General features: G+C 33.1%; 1 non-coding gene and 1 pseudogene across 1 annotated transcript; both read left to right on the top strand.

The window, feature by feature from the left end:
* Positions 1 to 20,288, top strand: part of LOC143651460 (large ribosomal subunit protein uL30 pseudogene) — a 43,980-nt pseudogene extending 23,692 nt beyond the window's left edge.
* Positions 14,977 to 15,043, top strand: LOC143652900 (small nucleolar RNA SNORD109A). Its single transcript, XR_013160947.1, has one exon. It is a non-coding gene; the product is annotated as a small nucleolar RNA SNORD109A (small nucleolar RNA).
* Positions 20,289 to 22,076: the final 1,788 nt, after the last annotated feature.

Below are 22,076 nucleotides of genomic sequence, written 5' to 3'. Positions count from 1 at the left end.
TTTTTTATTCATTATTTTCCTGGTATTCATTAGCTCCTTCTCTGTTTCTTCATTTATCAATTTGACAATTTCAATATATTGAAGATCTTTTCTTTTTTTTTGTCTTTGCTATGTTCAAAGCCTATTCTTCTTCACTAATGGTTTCTGAAGTTTTTTTCATTTTTCTTTGAATAGGTCACCATTTTCCCTTTCTTTGTCAGTCTTATAATCTCTTGTTGCACATTGCACATTTTAATATTTTAATGTGATAACCGTTGGAATTAGTCCCTGAGATATCTGATCCTTAAGTTTGTGTCCACCTAGTGATATGGCAGAGATTTCCTTGAGTTCTAAGAGCTAAGAAAAGCAAAAATGACAAAAAAAAAAAAAAAGAGCCTTTCACAGTCTTTGCAAATTGAATGTGTAACATGGTTTTCTCCTTCAGTGTTTTGCCTTCCAATCAAGAAGATCAATCTGCTGGAACTGTGCAGGGTCCTTCATGTTCTCTGAGACTGCATCTTATACTAGTTTTGTAATCATGGACTTAGGAATTCACCCATTTACAGGAATTTTAATACCCCATTACTCTTTATGAAATAGAATTCCCACCACCCACCAGGTGTTCTATTGTATACTTTAAAAGCTGGAATTCTTTGACCAGACGACTTACATTTATCACACTGCATTCTTTGTCCACAACCTCCTTCTGCCTATAGGGCAAAGTGTGAAAGAGAAGCCGAAGAGAACCAGAGTTTCTTGGTTGATTCTTCGGGGCTGCCACACTATAGATTGGCACCAACATACAGGTATCACCATATGCACCTAGATGTTTTTAAAAGCAGGAAAATGAAGCTTAAACCAAGGGGAAACAATCTGTTAGTACAAAGAAACTCAGAAATTATAGAGCTATTGAAGTTAATAGACAAGAACTTTAAAATAGTTATAAATTTCCTCAAGGATCTAAGTGCAACATGAATATAATTAGTAAAGAAATGGAAGATATTAAAAAGAACCAGATGGAAAATCTAGAATGAAATACAATAATTGGCACTTAAAATGTACTGTATAAACTTTACAGGAGATTAGATATTACCAAAGTAAAGATCAGTCATCTTGAAGACCAAAAAATAGAAAATATCTAAACTGAAGCACCAAGAGAAAGATGCAAAATGAGAAGAACCTCAGCATCTGTAGGTAAATCAGTGTAAGTACTCCAAGGTGGAGAAAAAAGATAGGAAAAGAAAAGTAGTATTTGAAAAGGTAATGGAAAAAATTTTTCAATATTGATGAAACTATAAAACTGAAAAATATAAATATCCCCCAGGAAATCCAAGTAGGATGAACATGAAGAAGACCACATCAGTCTAAAGTATAACCAAAATCCTAAAAACTAGTGATAAATAGGAAGCTTTCAAGTAGCCAGGAATAAAAAACAAAAAAACAAACAAACAAAAACCATACAAACCAAATGGCGATGGATTAAGATCTAGAAAGTGCATAGAAGGACAGTCATAGCTATAAAAGCCTATATTAGTAGACAAAAGTGATTTCACATCAGTAACCTAACCTTCCACCTAAGAAATGAAAAAAATAAAAACAAATCGGGGGTGGGCAAAGGTGGCTCTGTGGCAGAATTCTTGCCTGCCATCCTGGAGACATGGGTTCAATTCCTGGTGCCTGCTCATGCCAAAAAAAAGAAAAGAAAAACAAACAAAAAAAAAATACACAAATCAAAGAGAGGGAAGAATATAATAAAGATTAGAGTATAAATAGCTTAAGATAAAGTTTATAAAACAATAGAGAAATTAATGAAATCAAAAGTTGTTTCTTTGAAAAGAGCAACTAAAGTTTCAATCCTTAACAAAGCTTATCATGCAAAAAATGAGAGAACAATCAAATTACTAAAATCAAAATATAAGAGGAATATTACTATGATGTTAAAAAGAAAATTAAATATTTTGAAGAAAATTTCAAATATTTGAAAATCAAATATTTTGAACAATTGCATATGAAACAAAAATAGGCAAACTGAATGAAATGGTCAAATTCCTAGAAAGACCAAATGACCAAAACTGACTCAAGAAGAAATAGAAAATCTGAATAGACCTGTGAAAAGTAAAGAGATTGAACTGATAATTTAAAATATTCCAACAAAAACGCAATAATTTTTTTTTAAATCCGTGGAACTGGGGTTGCAAGGGTGGTTCAATGGTAAAATTCTTGCTTGCCATACCGGAGACCTGGGTTCGGTTCCCAGCCCATGCACTTCCCAAAACAAGCAAACAAACCATCAAAAACAAACAAAAAATCAACAAATGGTGCTTCAATAAGGGGATATTCACATGGAAAAATAATGAAATGTGACCCCTGCCATACAGCATACAAAAAAAAAAAATCCATGGAACTACACTACACAAACTGAACCATAAATTAAACCATGAACTTTAATTAATAGTACAACTATGAAAGTGGGATACCATCAATTGTAACAAATGTGCCACACCAATGCAAGGTGTTTGTGGTCGGATGATGTATGGGAATCCTGTATTCTATGCATGATTGTTCTGTAAACCTATGACTTCTCCAATAAAAAAAAATATAAACAAAGATAAACCAATTCTAAAATGACTTTCATAGATAAATTCCACTAAAATTTTAATCAATTAATTATCAATACTTTACACACTATTCATAAAAAACAGAAGAAGAAGGAAACAATTCCCAATTCATTTTATGAAGCCATTATTACCCTGATATTAAAACCAGAAAAGACATAACAACAAAGAAAACTACAGGGCAGGCCACGGTGGCTCAGCAGGCAGAGTTCTTGCTTGCCATGCCAGAGACCTGGGTTCGATTCCCGGTACCTGCCCATGCAAAAATAAAAGCAACAAACAAAGAAAACTATGGATCAATCCTCCTTAAAAATATATATGTAAATTTCTGCAACAAAAAAACTACAAAACCAAATCCAAAAACATATAAAAAGATTACATGCCCTGAACAACTGGTATTTATGCTAGAAATGCAAATTTGGCTTAACATTTAAATATCAATTAATGTAAAACATCATTTAGTAGAAGGAAAAACAAAACATCCATAATCATCTCAATAGATGACGAAAAAGAATTTCAAAAATACAGTACATATAATTAATACAAATTCTCAGCACACAAGAAATAGAAGGAGTTTCCCCAACCTGATAAAGAGCATCTATGAAAAGTTATTGCTATACCATATTTAACAGTGAAGACTGTTTTTCCCCAAAGATCAGGAATAAGACAAAGATGTCCACCCTCACTACCTCTATTCAACATTTTACTGGAGATTCTTCACCAAGTCACTTAGTCAGGAAAAAGAAATAAAAGACATGGATTGGGAAGGAAGAAATATAAATTTTTATTTTCAGATGACATGGTCTTATAGTTAGAAAATTCTGAAGAATCTACCATAAAGTATTAGAACTAATAAACGAGTTCAGTGGGTTTCTGTACATTACAGCAACATATAAAATTTTATTGCATTTCTATAAACCAGCTGTTAAAAATCCAAGAGGGAAATTAAGAAAAATTTTCATTCATGATAGCATAAAAAATAACACACTGAAAACTAATTTAAAAAAATGTGCAATTTGTATGCTGAAAACTACAAAACATTGCTGTAAGTAATTAAAGGAAACCTAAATAATTAGAAAGAAATTCTGTATTCATGGATCAGAATAATTAATATTGATAAGACGGCATGTGCCCAAATTGATCTTCAGATTCAATATAATCCCTATCAAAACACAAACTGGCTCTTTTGCAAATATAGACAAACTGATCTTAAAATTCATATGGAAGTTCGAGGGACCCAGAATAGCCAAACAATTTTGAAAAAGAGCAATAATGTTGGAAGACTTATAGCTCTCAATTTCAAAACTCAACAAGGCTATAATAACCAAGGCTATTAGAATAAGAACAGACATAAAAATAAACAGAATAGAGTCCAGAAATAAACCCTGATATTTAAGATCAAATGATTCTTGAAAAATGTGCCAAGAAAATTCAAATCCAGTGGGGAAATAATAGTCTTTAGCAAATTCTGTTGGGACAACTGAATATCCACATGCAAAATGATGACTTTGAACCCCTATCTCATACCATACACAGAAAGTAACTCAAAATGGATCACACACCTAAATTTAAGCAAATTTCATGACAGTGAAATTCTTAAATACATTAGACAGTGATTTCTTAAATACAACACCAAAAGCAAAAGTGATAAAATATTTGATAATTTTTTCTAACTTTTGCCCTTAACGGACATCATTAAAAAGGTGAAAAGATAGTCCACAGAATGGAAGAAAATATTTTCAGATCACTTATCTTATAAGGACTTGCATTCAGAAAATACAGAGGTAACTTACAGCTCAGTAATAAAAAGACAATTAACCCAGTTAAAGGTAGTATGATATTTGAATAGAGATTTTCTCCAGGATCTACAAATTGCCAGTAAGCACATGAAAATATGCCCTTAAGCAATAGGAATTAGGGAAACTAAACTAAAAATCTTGGTACCACTTCATAACCACGAGGATAGTCATAATAAAAAAGACAAACAATAACAGATATTGGTAAGGTTGTGAAGAATTTGGAACACTCATATATTGCCGATGGAAGTATAAAATGTTACAGCCACTTTGAAAAGTTTGGAAGTTCCTGAAAATGTTAAATATAGAGTTGCCACATGGCCCAGAAATTCCACTCCTAGGTATATATGCAAGAAAAATGAAAACACACATCCACACAAAACGTGTACATGAATGTCATAGCCACAGTAAACAAAATGTGGTATGTTCATACAATGGAATGCTATTCAACAATAAAAACAAATGAATATGGTACTTAGTACACTGTATATGAATCCCAAAACATTATGTTAAGTGAAAGAATCCAGTCATAAAGGGCCACATATTGTCTGATTCCGTTATATGAAATATTTAGAATAGACAAATCTATACAGGCAGAAAATAACTGCAAGTGGAGAACAGGTTTATGTTTTAGAGAATAGGAGCAGATGGAAGTGTTATAAAATTAGATTGCAAAGGTGATGATACAACTATTTATATACAAATATACTAAGGATCACTGATTACATTATAAAGGGTGAATTTTTAGTACATAAAATTTATGTCAAAAAATGTAAAATTAAAAGTATATACAATACAAGGTGCACGAGTGGTTCAGTGATAGAATGCTCACCTTCCATGCAAGACACTCGAGTTCAATTCCTAGACCATGTGGCCCCCCCCAAAATATATACATAAACAATAATAAAAATTGGAGCAGCTATATGAACATCAGACAAAATAGATTGCTGGTCCTCACCAATGCAATGTTTTTTTTTGTGTTTTTTTTCGTATGGACAGGCACCAGGAATCGAACCCAGGTCTCCAGCATGGCAGGGGAGAAGTCTGCCTGCTGAACCACCATGGCCCACCCACCAATGCAATGTTTTAATAATAGGGTAGTAAATGGGAATCTTGTACTTTATGCATGATTGTTCTGTAAACCCACAACTTTCCTAATAAAGAAAAAAAAAAAAGTCCTGGACAAGGACTATAATGGGAGAAAAGGAGAGTCATTTCATAATGATTAAAAGATCAATTAATTAACATTGAATATCAATCTTAAAAGTGAATCACCATATAGGAAGAAAAACTAAGATAATTAAATGGAAAAATTGCCATTCTAATTATAGTCTGAGATTTCAACACTGTTTTCTTAGTATTATTGAATATAGAAACAGAGTCAGTAAACATGTGTATGAGAACACTATCAACCAACCTTGACAAATGACATTTGCGAAACATAATACTCAATAGCAGAATGCACATTAAGTTCAAGAATGCATGAAACATTATTTTGTGTATATGAGTTTTGTCCCGTTCTGACAAAAATAGACTTCTGATTTATTAATTGTATTAATTTAAAAAATTCTCTTCCTCACTAATTTTTTTTCATTGTGGAAAGAATTGCTAAACTTCCATATTTAAAAAAAATTAAATGTACTGAAAAATCCAAATGTAATAAAAAACTCAATCACAAAGATGGCTTTAAACACTTAAACATTTCTGAATAACATTCTATTCTAACCTGTGAGTACAAAGAAATGTTGGTATGCTATTTACCAAAGGGTTGCCTATCTTTAGACTCTAGTCATTTTAGTGAATCTATATACTGGACCAAAGAGTATAAATGGAATGCACAATAACATCTTATCACCTAATATTCTGAAATGCCTATACACAGTCTGATCACACTGTTAGTCAGGAAATATCAAAATTAAAGATTCAGGACATGGAATGATTGATAAGTACTTAAGAGTTTTTCTGACCACAGTTCAATTTACCTTGTTATGGTGTTAATACAGGACCTACACACCTTTTCCATGGGCATAAGCAATTATTGCCCATTGCATTTTCTTTCAAAATGTTTCTCAACTTTTTACTGGTTTTCTCTCAAGTTATCCTAAGGTTCCTGTCAACACATTTGGTTGAAAGCAGACCAAAAACAAAGAAAAAAAGAAGAAAATACCTTTTGCAAAATAATCAGGTCCTGGCTTTAATATATCCTTTATATATTTGTAAACTAATGTTAAAATGCTCTAAAAATATTATTTAGGAAGGCACAATTTGGTAACTTCATTTATCATCTATAGCTTTTGCTAAACAAGATACTAAGAAACTGCCACCTTGCTATTTTTCACTTAAAATAATTTATAAGTACTTCAAGGTTTGTTCTGCAGGTAATGACTCTCATTCTCAAATTTACTAAATTAAGAGCTAATACAATGGATAGTGAGCAGAATATGAAAGTACAAGCTAGTATGTCAAAAAAAAAAGGAAAGTTCTTATGATATTGGGCTCAGAGATTAAAGAATCTGGAATAAGGGCTTACACAACTGTGGAAAAGTAGAGCTCTTCTTGAGGTGAGTGGGCTTTTATACCTTTGGTTATCATGAACATCAAAAGAGGAACAGCTAATGTGTTACCAACAGCAAGCCATAGTGATAAATGAGTTAGTAAAGCTCAGTTACCACTCTAGGTTATACACTAGTCAATGCAAACTTTTATACTTCTAATTTTAAAAAGGATTTGACTTTGTATTTAAAGTTATTAAACAATATATAAATTATATATACAATATTTTCCTATAGCTCAAACTGTAACGCTCAAGTCTATAAAATGAAATTCTTTCCAGGAGTGCTCAAAAACCCCATAAATCCTATTTCTCCTAATTATAAAAACCAACAATTTTGAAAATACTTCTAGCATAGAAACACATAATGGTTCACTCAAAGCTTCTAGCCCATATTAGTGGACAGCTTCTCATAAAGTAATGTATTATGCTATAATACTTAATATCATGTGGTCAATTATTTGATTGACCCCATTGATTTATAAATATTTTTTCCAGGTAAATGCAATTAAAGACAATGGGATCAAATTGAGTATATGTTGCTATTCATTTTGAATGCTAGACAGTGCTTGCACCCTAAAAATAAAAAATGAGCTGCAGTAAGAATGATATAAATATGTCCATTTATACTATACACTAAAAAAATAAGAAACAGAAAATATCTTACTTGTTGATTGAAAAATGAAGGCTGAAGGATAAGAAACAATGACAAATGATGATGGTATATTTCATATTTGTTGAAGCTCTGAAATTGTACTAAATTACTAATTACATTGGGGTAGAGATAGACCTTTTGCTTCTTCCTCACTTATTTACAATTTGATCTTTATTATTTCCTTTTCTTGCACTCTCTTTGGTTTTCTTTTTCATTTTTAAAATTTTTTAAGAAAGAATTTAATTTTTTACTTTTCATTTTTAAAAATAATAAAATGAATTATTTTATTCACTTATGCAATGAATTTTAGCTTCTGTTCACTGCTACAAATATATCTGATAGATTTTCCTATTTATTGTTTTCATTGTCACTATTTTTTAAACTTCCATATTTTCCATTTCACCCAGTATTAACAGGAGATTTTAAACATTTCTTTATGGAAGGGAATTTCTGTGCTTGTTTTTGTTAGTTGTATTAGTTAGGGTTCTCTAGAGAAACAGAATCAACAGAGAACACTCGCAAATATAAAATTTATAAAAGTGTCTCACGTGACCATGGGAACGCAGTGTCCAAAATCCTCAGGGCAGGCTGTGAAGCTGAGGAGTCCGATGGAGGGTCTGGACGAACTCCACAGGAGAGGCTCACCAGCCAAGACAGGAAGAGCCTGTCTCTTCTGAATCCTCCTTAAAAGGCTTCCAGTGATCAGATTAACTATTACTCATTGCAGAAGACATTCCCCTTTGGCTGATTACAAATGTAATCAGCTGTAGATGTAGTTGACATGATCATGACTGAATTCTATGAAATGTCCTCATCGCAACAGACAGGCCAGCACTTGCCCAACCAGAGGAACAGGTATCACCACTTGGCCAAGTTGACACATGAACCTAACCATGACATTAGTAAAGTCTAGTTTCATTACATTGTGATCAGAGAGTATTGCTGGGGATGTATCTATTAATGACTGTTTTCTTTCTAACCTAATTTATGATTTTTTTTTAATGTGCCATTACTACTTGAGAACAACACATGTTCTGTTTTCTACTGTCATAAAAACCTATACTATTGTTTAAGTTGTTCAACTCTTCTATTTCCTTACATTTTTGTGTCCACTTGATCTTTCTACTGAGAATTGTATTTTAAAGTTCCTTATGATGGGTGTCTTTATATTCATGTATATTTCATATAGTTTTGGTTCATAAAGGTATTTGCTGTGTCATTTGGCATACAAATATTCTTAAGGGTGTATTATAAACTGTGGCTGTTAGCAAAAAAAATATATGTCTTTAATCATTTTGTGCAATATCAGGAGCACTACTCTAATTTGTTTTTGTTTCCTTTGGTTTGTTTGTTTGCTTCTGATGAACTTTTGTCCATCCCTTAATTTTCAGCCTTTCTGAATCATTTTGTTTTAGATGTATCTCTTTAATACAGCATATAACTGAGTTTTATTTTAAAACCATGTTGAAAATATTTTTTCTTTTAAGAGATGTGTTAATCCCATTAACATAGATTGTTATTTTTATGACTGATATGTTTGATCTACATTAGATCATAATATTTTTAAATTATATGGTTTTTAAAAATTACTTACTATGCCCTCTTTGTACTGATGTGCAGTCTGCTTAATAACTCATTCACTCATCCATTCTCTAGGAAAGTGTATATTTTTGTTGAAATGTTTACCTTTGTATCTTTGCCCCTTAATGCTTTTGGCTCCCTGTTTTCTTAATTGATCTTTACTTCCTGGTTTATCAGTTTTGAAGGTTATACTTTTACACTCTCCATTGCTCATACAATGATGAGCTCCTTTCCTCTCTCTCGTCTACTCCCATTTTTTATTTGCAATAGTTCTACTTTGTCACAATATAGAGCATTTGTTCATTAGTCTTCCACCCTAATCCTCTCCTTTGTTTTACCCTTTGATATAAATTTATATATTTGAAAATACTCACTATCAGTTCTTTCACTAAAGTTTCCCAGTTGTCATCTGCTTGGATGAAGTTCAGGTAGGATTGATAGGGGCAGAATTCTCTAAGTTCTTTTATGTTAAAAACTGTTCACCTATAGCCTTGAAATAGCTAAAGTACAGCTTGACTAGATATAAAATACTTTCTTTCACAGTGTTTTTCATGTGTGTGCATTTTAATGGTGCTTTGATGTTGCTTTGCTTTATATATATATATATTTTAAATACTGGTCTTTAAACCCCTACTACTAGTCTAAGTCTTTTGGCTTTCTAAGTTAGTTCATCTATTATTGCATGGAAGCCTTTAAGAATTGTATCTTTATCTATGAATTCTAGTTACTTTTCTAAGACATGTCTTGAAATTCATCATTATTGGTTAATTTTTCCATGTACCCAGTAAGTCCTTTCAATGTGTAAATTTAGGTCTTTTTCTATTCCTGGAAAGCTCCAATAATATAAATATTATTCCTTCTTTCCTGTCTTCCATTCCTACTACCTTCTCTGATCCTCTTTACTTCTTTCTTTAAGCATTTTCATTATCTTGATTGTCTTATTCTATTTCTTCAATGGTCCATTTGAGTCTATTCCCCTTTAGGAAAGTTGTGATTTATTCCTTATTTTTGATGTGATTTTATCATTTGCTTCTAGTTCTCCCTCAATTCAATCAATTCTTTTAAAATTTTTCTGTTTTTTTAAAGCTATTTTTCTTTTTATTTTTGAGTTTCTAATTTCAGTTGTATTTTCATATCCTCAGATGCTTTTTATGAATATGCTTAATTCTGTTGAGAGTGTAGACTTACAGTTTGCCCATGGTCGTGATACAAGGACCAAATGAGATACATTTTTTCTGTTATGTGTGAAAGTGTTTTTATCATTTTCTGCAGACTTTTATTTTATGACGTTGGTGTGTTTTACATGATGCCCTGCTCTGAAAGTTTAGCAAAGTCCAGGGATGTTAGTGGGTTTTGCTTCTTTGTTTTGGTGATGAGGATGAGTTGCTTGTCCTTTGATTTTGTGGTTCTCTTTTGTCTTGCAGGACCTTGAATTTCTCCACATTCATTCTTTTACCCTTTACCACCCGATAGCCAAACAGAACTTCTTCCTTCTTTTTGGTCTTTTCTCTTCACAGAAGTATATGCTTAGAAGACGCTCTAAATTAAGTCTGTCTTTTAAAATTATATCTGCCTTTTAAAGTCTGTTTCTTCACTGGAACTGTCATATGCCATCTAGCCCTTTAAATTCAGCACACCTTGAAATTACCTTTTAGCAGTCAGAGATATTCTCTGCCCAGTCATTTTCTAGTGCTTTTTTGAGGTGATGGTGGAGTTGATCTTTCTGCAGTTGCTGATCCTCTCCTGCAGGCCCTGGGGTGGTTGGGGTAGCAGCATGAGGGACATGGCACTTGGGTTTTTTGAATTTTCTCTTTTTGCTCACAGTTATCTTGCAGTTTTGATGTTCTCTGCCTTCAAGTAATGCTGAAAATGTGTTTTAAAAATTTTGTTACTGTGGAGCCATTTGTTAATGTTTAGAAAACACATTTGGGAGGGTTATCACTACACAGGTATGCAACAATTCTTCAGTTTTCCAAAAGTCTTGCTTTGTTAGGCAGTTCTACGGTAGTTTATAATCAGATTTGGCATAATAGACCACCTAAGGGATGGCCTATTGTGATGGCTGTACTAAATGCCCATAGTGTTCAAAAACGACTCTGTGCTGTTCCTGATCATAATTCAAACATCCACAGGCCCCGTGCAAGATCTGGTAACTTTATCTCCCAGGGCTATGGTAGAATTTTTTGCCTGTCATTATTGCAGTTTACATACGCAGTTTAAGGGAGCCCTAGCCAATTTCTGGAAATCGAACTTTCCTATATGCTTCTCTGCAAATTCACAGGCTACAGTAACTTGAATATCTAACATAGTCTCGTTATCTTGCTTGCACCCCCATACCTTTATTGGGTACCTCTACCTCTGCCTCTATCAGAAACCTATTCATCAAGGTGAATTATAGGACTTAGGCAATTTTTTCTTCTCTCAGGGATCACACATCTCTGCTGTCCATTGTTAAGCATCTGACAACTATTTCATACATTTTGTATGGTTCTTTATGGAATTCTGCTACTGCAACAACAATTTCTCTCTCAAAGCCATACTTTCCTTTGTGAATATATTTTTTTGCTAGCTATAGATGACTGGGTTGAAATTGTTTATCTTCTAGTGGCATAAAAATGCAATTCCACTGTATGCTTGTGTGAGGATATCCCCCCCCCCCCCGCCTTGTGTCTTATTAGTTTCACTATGGTATGCCTAGGTATATTGTTTTTCTCATTTAACCTGTTTGGGGTTCACACAGTTGCTTATATTTGGGGATTACTATTTTTTATCTAATGTGAGAAAGGTCCAGCCAGTATGTTTTTCAAAAATTTTCTGCCATATCCACTCCCTATTCACCTTCTAGGACATTAATTAGATGTATTTTCAAGCATATGATATCATTACACATTTCACTGATATTCTTTTTCTTCTGCGTGTTTTTGCTTTTGTTTTGTATGGAATTTTTTCTCTTCCTTTGTTTACAATTTGTGCTTCAGCTTGGGTCATTCTTTTGGCTTGTCTTTAACATCTCCGATCTTTTCTTTTGAAATGTCCACTCCATAGTTCAACTCATCTAATGCCTTTTGTTTAATGACTTTACTGAGATATAACTTACATATCATGAAATTTAAGCACATTAAGTGTACAAGTCAATGATGTTTAAGGGAAATTTACAAAGTTGTACATCCATTGCCACAATCTGACTTAATTCTAAATGGGAGTATATAATTCAATCTACCGAAGGTAATTTTAATTTCTAGAATTTACATTTATTTCTTCTTATAATTTCCATTTTCTTTAGAGGTTTATGACCTATTGTCCTTTTCCTGCCATTATGTCCTATGCATTGTTTACACTAAAATTTAATCTTCTGTTCTCTTTCTAAAATATGGGTTACTTTCCTATCAGTTTATATGAATTATGGGTTCTGTTCCTTGCTTTACCTTATTTACCTCCTATATTTTGTATAACAGACATTTTGAGAAGAATAAGAGTGGAAACTGATGTGTATTGTGCTTTTATTTTAGTATTTTCTCCAGATAGTGTCTGGTGGCTACTGAAAAGGAATTGTCATTCTAGTGTCATCATAATTAAAGTTGACCCTGTGTTTAGCCTGGAGCTTTAATATTACACCATCTGTCTCTCTATTTATAAGAACATATATTTTTCTGTTTGTGTATATGTATATATATATTTTAGATATACATTTTGTATATCAGAATTTTTTTCTTGAGTCTTTTGAGAGATTTCTATTTGAAATTTTTAAATTCTTTAATATACTTTGAATTTTTATCAAAACAACACTATTTCTTGATGTTACTGGCTTTGATGTAGTGGTAAATGTTTTTCACATGTATTATTCATATATATATAATATCATCTCTTATTTTCAATTATTTGCTCTTACAAATAATAATGTGATAAGCAGAACTAAGATATTGGGAAGTCAGTCACATCAAGAAAAATGACCTCTTTTTAAAGGACAGTTTACAAATTCTGAAAGAATATGTATTTTGTACAATAGTCATGAAGTCTGGGTTTCCTAAAAACCATTTGAAGATTAATGAAATCAAGAGTTCTTGAAATAGACTTGTCTTATATATGCTTTGTGTTAAAATAATTTTGTTCTTAGGTAAAACAGAGGATCTTGTGGGAGAATGATCTCCTGTTTCTAAAATGGACATATACCTGCTCTCATAAGTAATGTAGACTAATCAGATGAGAGGATTATCACATGTATATTGTTGTCAGATCTTAACATACTTTAATAATCTTTTAAATTATATAACATGAGTTCACAGCTATGATTACTTGTTACTATCATATTGAGTAAATATATGAGCATTGCCAACCTCCCCACTGTAATATCACTTCAGGTATTACTCTAAAGAGAAGGGTTATAAGCAGCTTATGGACTTCCCATTATAGCCAACTTCACTTAAGTCAAGTCAAATGTCTGCCGGTGCCATTTCCTTCTGTAAGATTAATGCATGTAATAAATTGTTAAGAGTATTCCTGTAGTATGAATAATGCCTGTTTATCAATAGTGGCCTGGTGTAGATTAAGGCAAGCATAAGCATCTGAAGATACTGAGGTCAACTGAGCAGCCTTCTGATAGGATAAATAACACTTTCAGAATTGGCTAAATTGATGAGCTCTTCAGTGATCTCACAATAGTCCTGTCATGTGCCTTTCTTTTTTTTTTTATGCTGTATGGCGGGGTCAAAATTTCATTCTTTTTTCCATGTGAGTATTCTATTATTGCGCACCATTTGTTGAATTTTTGTTTGTTTGTTTTTTCTTTCTTTCTTTGCTTGTTTGTTTTGGGGAAGTGCATGGGCCCTTTCATTTGCTTTTATCATAGGGTATTGTCATAAAACCTCTATGCAGTAAAATTCAATTTTAGAATTTCTTATTCAAAGAGACAACTACAATGTCACTTATATAGTGAGAGAGGATAATTGACTTTTTGCAGAGTGAAGAATTTAGGGAGTTAACAAAGTGAAGAAATGCAATGAAAAGGGTGACAAAGGATCAAGCAACTGTGATGTGTGTGGCAGGACTGGAAGTGCTGGGAGACCTGCATGATAAATAATTAAAAGAACTATTTAAAAATTTATTCTTAATGAATTTCATGTATTTTATGATATGATTTATTTGCATGTGTGGTATTTTGCTGCAGGTCAGAAGGCTAGAACAACTTGCAGTGCTTCAGGAAAGAAAGGTGAGCAGTTACCCTGGTGTTTTCCAAATTCTTTGTGTTTTATGACCACTGTTATGAAACTTTATATCTGTAAGTTTTTTTCTTTCAGAGGTTCAAAGAATAGTTTTATGACATACTTTTCCTCCATGAATTTCCTCAGCTGTTTTAGGAAGTATTGTTACTATTTTTCTATCTCTTGTTGAAGTAATCTGAATAATTTGGGGGAATCATTGATTTTTTGTAGTGCCTTAAAATAGTCTTATAGTGAAATTAGTTAAAATAATGTTAAAAATACCAATTTTTAAAATCTTTTAAATTATTGATATACTCATAATATTTAAGGTTTCTACTGCAATCATGTCATTTATTATTTATGCTACCTGATTCATTCCTTGAAATTTCAGTTCATTACAGTATTTTTTTAAATCTTTCCCCAAATCTTTTATCCGATTTTATTAGAACAATCTAAGGTCACAAGTCTTTCATGTTATGTACATGACAGCTCCATTATTTAGATACTAAACAAAACATCCATTATACATTTACAGGTTTATACACATAGACCATATGGCTATAGAAATGCTTATTTTGGGGGGGGGGGTTGGTGCTTGTCTGGATCAATGATGAGCTTAAATGTCTGAGGATGCTGAGAGACTCATTCCAGGTATCGATCTGAGGTCCAGATGAGTGGCTCTACAATAGGCAAACAATACTCTGAGAGCCTGGCTCTATTTGATGACCCCTCAGTGACAACATAATACTGTTATGAGCATGTGTTTTCTTTCTCTCAGAACAAGGCATTTGTATCCTAATTTCTGAGGATTAGAACATGTACTTTTGTACATGTTCATTGATGTGAGACTTCCTTCATTTTGTCCATTTTGAACACATAATTGTAGATAGCTGAATATATGAGATATATTCTTGAGTAATGTATGATGAAATGAGGAAGAATGAATCAAGAAGGAGTCAGGCAACAGTGATGTACACTGAGAGTCTTATTAGTGTTGGGTTAAAAGAAGAAAATGCTTTGTGCATATATTGAATCATGACAATGGAATCAATCTTAGTGCTTTACAACTTTTACTATTGAGTATTTTCTGAAACTATTTCTTTGCTTTTCTTTTGTCATGTTTTGCTGAGCTAGAAGGGCTGGAATGAGGTTCTCCACTTCTTGGAATAGGGTGAGTAGATATACCAGGATCCTTTGAAATTCATGTATAATTTGCTCTATGTCAGGTGCTGAAGGTCTTGAATTCATCTTTGCAAAGTCTTATAGAAGACTATTTTGGTGTGTCCTTTTTCTCTTTGAGCTCTTCACCAGGGTCACATACATTATTGGATTCTTACAAGTTATTTCCTTTTTTATAATTTTATGGAAAAATGTAGAATTTTAAAGGGCTGGGTTTTTTTGATAACTTGATATTGGATCACAAAGTTATTGTATTGAAAATCAAATGTACTAAAATATTACTGGAGCTGCTGTTGGTTTCATATTGGGGTTTCACAATTGAGACTGATTTCATAACATGTCACTGTTGTCACACTACATCAATTTTATGCTCCTAAATTCATCATTGAAACTTGACTTGAATTAGTTTTTTTTTCCTCTTCTTAATAATATGGGAAGTTCTGTTTGAAATGTTAGTCTATCTCTTTAAGGTCATGAAGCTTTTATATAATAAAGGTGGCAATACTTCTTCTGAAACACACAAAAAAATTCAATTTCCAATACTGTCTTGGTTTCAAAAGTATATTATGCTATAACTATCAAGTGGAGAGATATGGAAATATCAAACATGGCACCATTTCTTATTAAAACTTAAGACATACATGATTTCAGTAGTGCATATATTTTCTGGCAAGTTGCTTAGAAAACTTTGTTAGTTTAATCAGAGCTTAATGATAGGTAACCAGTTTTTTTTTAATTAGAGAAGTTGTAAGTTTACAGAAAAACCATGCATAAAATACAGAGCTCTCATATACTACCATATTATTAACACCTTAAATTAGTGTGGTACATTTATTACAATTCTTGAAATATTTTAATAGTTATGCTATTAACTATAGTCCATTGTTTACAATAGGATTCACTGTTAGTTTTGTACAGCTCTTTTTTAAAATTTTTATTCTCCATCAAAGTCTATATGCCAATCCTTATGCCAGTACCACACTGTTTTAATTATTATAACTTTATAGTAAGTTTTGGAATTGGGAAGTGTGGATACTCCCACTTTGTTCTTCTTTTTCAAGATTGTTTTGTCTTTTCAGAGCCCCTTGCCAATTCCATATGAATGAGGATCAGTTTTTTCAATTTCTGCAAAAAAGGTCCCTGGAATTTTGAAATAGCTTGCATTGAATTTGTAGATTGCTTTAGACAGCACTAACTTCTTAACAATATTAAGTCTTCCAATTCATGAACACGGATGTCTTTCCGTTAAGACTTACTTAATTTCCTTCAGCAATGTTTTGTAGGTTTCAGTGAAGTCTGCACCTCCTCAGTTAAATTTATTCCTAGGTATTTTATTCTTTTAGATGCTACCATAAATGGAATTATGTTCTTCATGCCTTTTTCAGATTGCTTAGAACAGGTGTATAGAAATCCAATTGACTTCTGCAAGAGTATCTTGTATCCTGCAGCTTTGCTGAGTTTATTAGTTCTAGTAGCTGTCTTGTGGATTCTTTGGGAATATCTGTATTTAGGATCATGTCATCTGTGAATAGGGATCATTTTACTTCTACCTTTTCCACTTGGATGTCTTTTCTTTCTTTTTCTTACCTGATGGCTCTGGCTAGAACTTCCAGTACAATGTTGAATAGCAGTGGTGACAGTGATCACCCTTGTGCTGTTCCTGATCTTAAACTGAAAGCTTTCAGTCTATCACCCTTGAGCATGATCACGGTGTATAACCATTTTAATATTCTGTTAGATTCAGCTTGCCAATATTTTCTTGAGGATTTTTGCATCTATGTTGATAAAGAAAATTGGCCTATTTTCTTTTTTGGTGCTGTCTTTATCTGACTTTGGTATGAGGGTAATGTTGTCCTCATAGAATGAGTTAGGAAGTCATCCCTCGTCTTCTGATTTTTGGAAGAATTTGAGATTAGTGTTAAATCTCCTTTAAATTTTTGGTAAAGTTAAGCTGTGAATCCATCTGAGTTGGGGTGTTTTTGATTATTGATTGAATCTCTTTGCTTGTTTTAGGTTTATGGAGATTTTCTATTTCTTCTTGCATTTGATTATGTAATTTACATGTTTCAAGGGATTTGTCCATTTTTTCTAGGTTTTCTAATTTGTTGGCATAGTCCTTTCTTATAAAGCTTTTATTTTTGTAAGGTTGGTAATAATATCCTCATTTTAGTTATTTTTTTCCTCTCTCCCTTTTCCTTTGTCAGTCTGGTTAAAGGTTTATCAATTTTATTGATCTTTACAAGAACTACTTTTGGTTTTGTGGGTTCTCACTACTGTTTTTCTATTTTCTATTTCCTTTATCTCTGCTCCAATCTTTACTTTTTCCATCCTTTTACTAACTTTGGGCTTGGTTTTCTCATCTTGTTTTAGTTTCTTTAGGTATGAAGCTAGGTTACTGATTTGTGATTTTTCTTCTTTTTTAATGTAGGCATTTAAGGCTATTAATTTCTCTCTGAGCACTGCCTTTGCTGCCTCCCATAAGTATTGGTATGTTTTGTTTTCACTTTCATTCATTTCAAGATATTTCCTAATTTCTCTTGTGATTTCTTATTTGTCTAATTGGTTGTTTAACAATGTGTTGTTTAATATCCACATATTTGTAAATTTTCCAGGTTTTCTTCTGTTATTGATTTCTAGTTTTGCTCTGTTGTGGTCTAGGAAAATACTTTGTATGATTCCCATATATTAAAATTTATCAAGATTTGATTTGAGTCCTAGCCTATGATCTAACCTGGAAAATGTTCCACATGTACTTAAGAATAATGAGTACATTATTATGTACTTATGTAAATGAGTACAACTATTTTGCTGTTGTTGGGTAGGGTGTTGTATATATTTTCACTAGGTCTAATTGGTTAATAGTGTTGTTCCAAGTCATCTGTTTCCTCATTGGTCTTCTGTCTGGATGTTCTATCAATTAATGAAAGTGGTGTATTGAAGTCTCCAATTATTACTGTAAAGCTACCTATTTCTCCTTTCAATTCTGTCAATTTTTGCTTCATACATATTTTGGGGTTCTGTTATGAGGTGCATATATGTTTATAATCATTATATGTTCTTGCTGGATTTAAACTTTATCAATATATAATATCTTTGTCTCCTGTAATATTTTTTTACTTAAATTCTATTTTTTCTAACAATAAATAATGCAGCCACTGCAACCTTCTTTTGATTACTGTTTACATGGTGTCATGGTTAGGGAAAGGTGTCAACTTGGCCAAGTTGTGGTACCTGTTCATCTGATTGGGCAAGCGCTGGCCTGTCTGTTGCAATGAGGACATTTCATAGGATTAGGTCATGATCACGTCAGCTACATCCACAGCTGATTCCATTTGTAATCAGCCAAAGGGGAGTGTCTTCTGCAATTAGTGATGCTAAATGCAATCATGGGAAGCCTTTTAAGGAGGACTCAGAGGAGACAGGCCCCATTCCTGCTTTGGCTGGTGAGCCTCTCCTGTGGAGTTCATCCAGGCCATCCATCGGAGTCATCGGCTTCGCAGCCTGCCCTGTGGATTTTGGACTCTGCGTTCCTACGGTCACGTGAGACACTTTCATAAATTTTATATTTGCAAGTGTTCCCTGTTGATTCTGTTTCTCTAGAGAACCCTAACTAATACACATGGAATATCATTTTCCAGCCTTTTACTTTCCATTTCTTTGTGGTTTTGTATCTAAAGTGAATCTCTTCTAGACAGCATATACATGGATCATGTCTTTTCATGCCATCTATCAATCTCTCCCTTTTATTAGGGGAGTTTAATCCACTGGCACTTAAGATATTAACTGAGATGGAAAGATTTACTTCTGCCATTTAGTTATTTGTTTTCTGTATGTCTTGGATTTTTTTTGTTGTTCCTGTTCTTCATTCATTCCATTACTGCCTTGTTAAAATTTTAGTTGCTTTTTTGTAAGGTACCATCTTGAGTGCCTTCTTCTTCCTTTTTCTATATATTTTAAAATTATCTTTCTACTGGTTACCTTTGCAATTATAAGTGATACCTTAAATAATAACAATTTGATTCTACTAGAGCCAACCTAGTTTCAGTAGTATATAAACTCTCTACTATTGTATATCCCCTTCCCACCTCCTTTATATCGTTATTGTCTTAGATTACATTTTTATACATTGTATGCCCATTAATATACATTTAAAATGTTAGATTATGGCACTATCACAAAAGATACAGGCACATGTACAGAACTGACATCTGAATGGCTAGAATGGCAAGAAAAGCTGGCAACTTGTATGTATCTGCAGAACCCAAATTGGCATTTATCATCAGAATCACAGGTATCAAGGGTGTGAGCCCAAAGGTCTAAAAAGTGTTGCAGCATCTTCCTTTACTCAAATCTTTATTGACCCTTTGTTAAGCTCAACAAGGCCTCAATTAACATTCTGAGAATTGTGGAACCATATATTACACAGGGCTACCCAAACCTTATATTAATCTATAAGCGTAGTTATGGCAAAATCAATAAGAAGCAGATTACCTTGACAGATAACTCTTTGATTGCACAATCTCTTGGTAAATATGGCATCATCTGCATGAAGGGCCTGATTCATGAGATCTGTACTGTTGGGAAATGCTTTAAATAAGCAAACAACTTCCTTGGCCCTTTAAATTACCTACTCTCAGAGGTGGAATGAAGAAAAAGGCCACCCATTTTGTAGAAAGGGGAGATGCTGGCAACAGGAAAGACCAGATCAAAAGGCATATTAGAAGGATGAACTAAGGAGTCTACTATGATTATTTTTGTAATCTGGTCAATTAATAAACAGTGACTGCTTTCAACATGAAAAAAAGTTATATTATACACTTGTCTGTTAAATATATAGGGAGTGAAAACAGTTAGAAATGAAAAGTACAATAATATAGGATGGAAAGGTACAATAATATAGGGTATACCATCCTATACCCTATGTATTTACCTTTTTTTTTTTTTTGGTGAATGAGTTTTTTATTTATTTATTTTTTTTATTTTTATTTTTTTACATGGACAGGCACCAGGAATCAAACCCGGGTCCTCTGGCATGGCAGGCAAGCATTCTTGCCTGCTGAGCCACCGTGGCCCGCCCTGTATTTACCTTTACCATTGTTTTTTATTCTTCTTGTGGTTTTGAATTACTGTCTAGTGTCCTTTTATTTCAACCTGAAATAAAAGAAATCTCCCTTTAACATTTCTTGAACAGAAGGTTCTGAACTGAACTCTTTCGGCTTTGTTCAGCTTTTGTTTAGCTGCAAATGTCTTAATTTCTCCATTTTTGAAAGGTAATTTTGCTGGATATTGAATTCTAAGTGACAGCAATTTTTCTCTAAGGACTTTAAATATGCTATCCTACTGTCTTCTAATCTCCATGATTTCTGGTGAGAAATCCACTGTTAATCATATTGAGTATTCCTTGAATGTAATGAGTCGCTTCTCTCTTTCTTCTTACTAAATTCTTTGTCTTTGGGTTTTGACAAATTTTCAATGAGTATTGCAAATATCTTAGAGTTAATCCTCTTTGGAGTTTGTTGAGCTTCCTGGATGTACATATTCATGTCTTTCATCAGGTTGGAGAAGTTTTCAGCTACGATTTCTTTAAATACTTTTTCTTCCCTCTCTTTCTCCCTCTCCCTCTCCTTGACCCTCTCCCTCTCTGGTCCTTCTGGAACTCCCATGCCCTGAATATTGCTATACTTGTTAGAGTCCCATATGTCCCTCAGGCTTTGTTCATGTTTCTTCATTTTATTTTCTTTCTTCTCCGCACAGTGGATAATTTCAGCTGTCTTCAACTTCACTCTTCCTTTCTTCTGCATATTTAAGTCTGCTGTTGAATCTGTCTGATGAGCTTTTCATTTCCATTACTGTACTTGCAGCTTTGAAATTTGTTTGGCTCCTTTTCATAATGTCCAACTCTTTATTTTGTTTAGACAATATTTTCCAAATTTCTTTTAATTCTTTGCATATGGATGCCTTTAGCTCATTGAACATACTTAAGACAATTAATGTTAAATCTTTGACAAGTATTTTCAATGTAGGAACTTCCTCACTTCCTCATGGATGGTTTCTGGCTGTCCTTTCTTCCTGTTAATGTGCCATGCCTTTCTGTTTCTTCCTGTGTTTTGTAATTCTTTTGTTAAGAGCTGAACATTCTGAGAATTATGTTGTTATAACTCTGAAAATCTAATTCTCCTACTCCTCTGGGCTTGCTAGGTTTTGCAGTAGTAGTAGTAATGGTAGTTATAGTAGTAGTGGTAGTTGTTGTTGGTAGAGCAGATTCTGGAGAACTAGTTTCTTATCACCTGCCCTGGCACCAGCAAGCTGTACCAGTCCCCACTGCTGCCTGCCACATAGTTGGCAGATGAGGGAGGTAGTCACAGAAAAGAGGGTGAAATTCACCCACATTTACCGCTGATTACTAGCCTCTTTCTCCAGCCTTCCCCTAGATGCTGCACAGTGTTCCACTAGACTTCAGTTTCAAAATAGGTGATTCAGACAGTTCCTGAAACTTCAATAGTGGTATTGATGGAAGGACTG

The sequence above is a fragment of the Tamandua tetradactyla genome, chromosome 12, assembly GCF_023851605.1.
Source record: "Tamandua tetradactyla isolate mTamTet1 chromosome 12, mTamTet1.pri, whole genome shotgun sequence".
Classification (NCBI taxonomy): Eukaryota; Metazoa; Chordata; class Mammalia; order Pilosa; family Myrmecophagidae; genus Tamandua; species Tamandua tetradactyla.
Note: the sequence above shows the minus strand (reverse complement) of the source record. Positions and strands in the feature narration are given on the sequence as shown.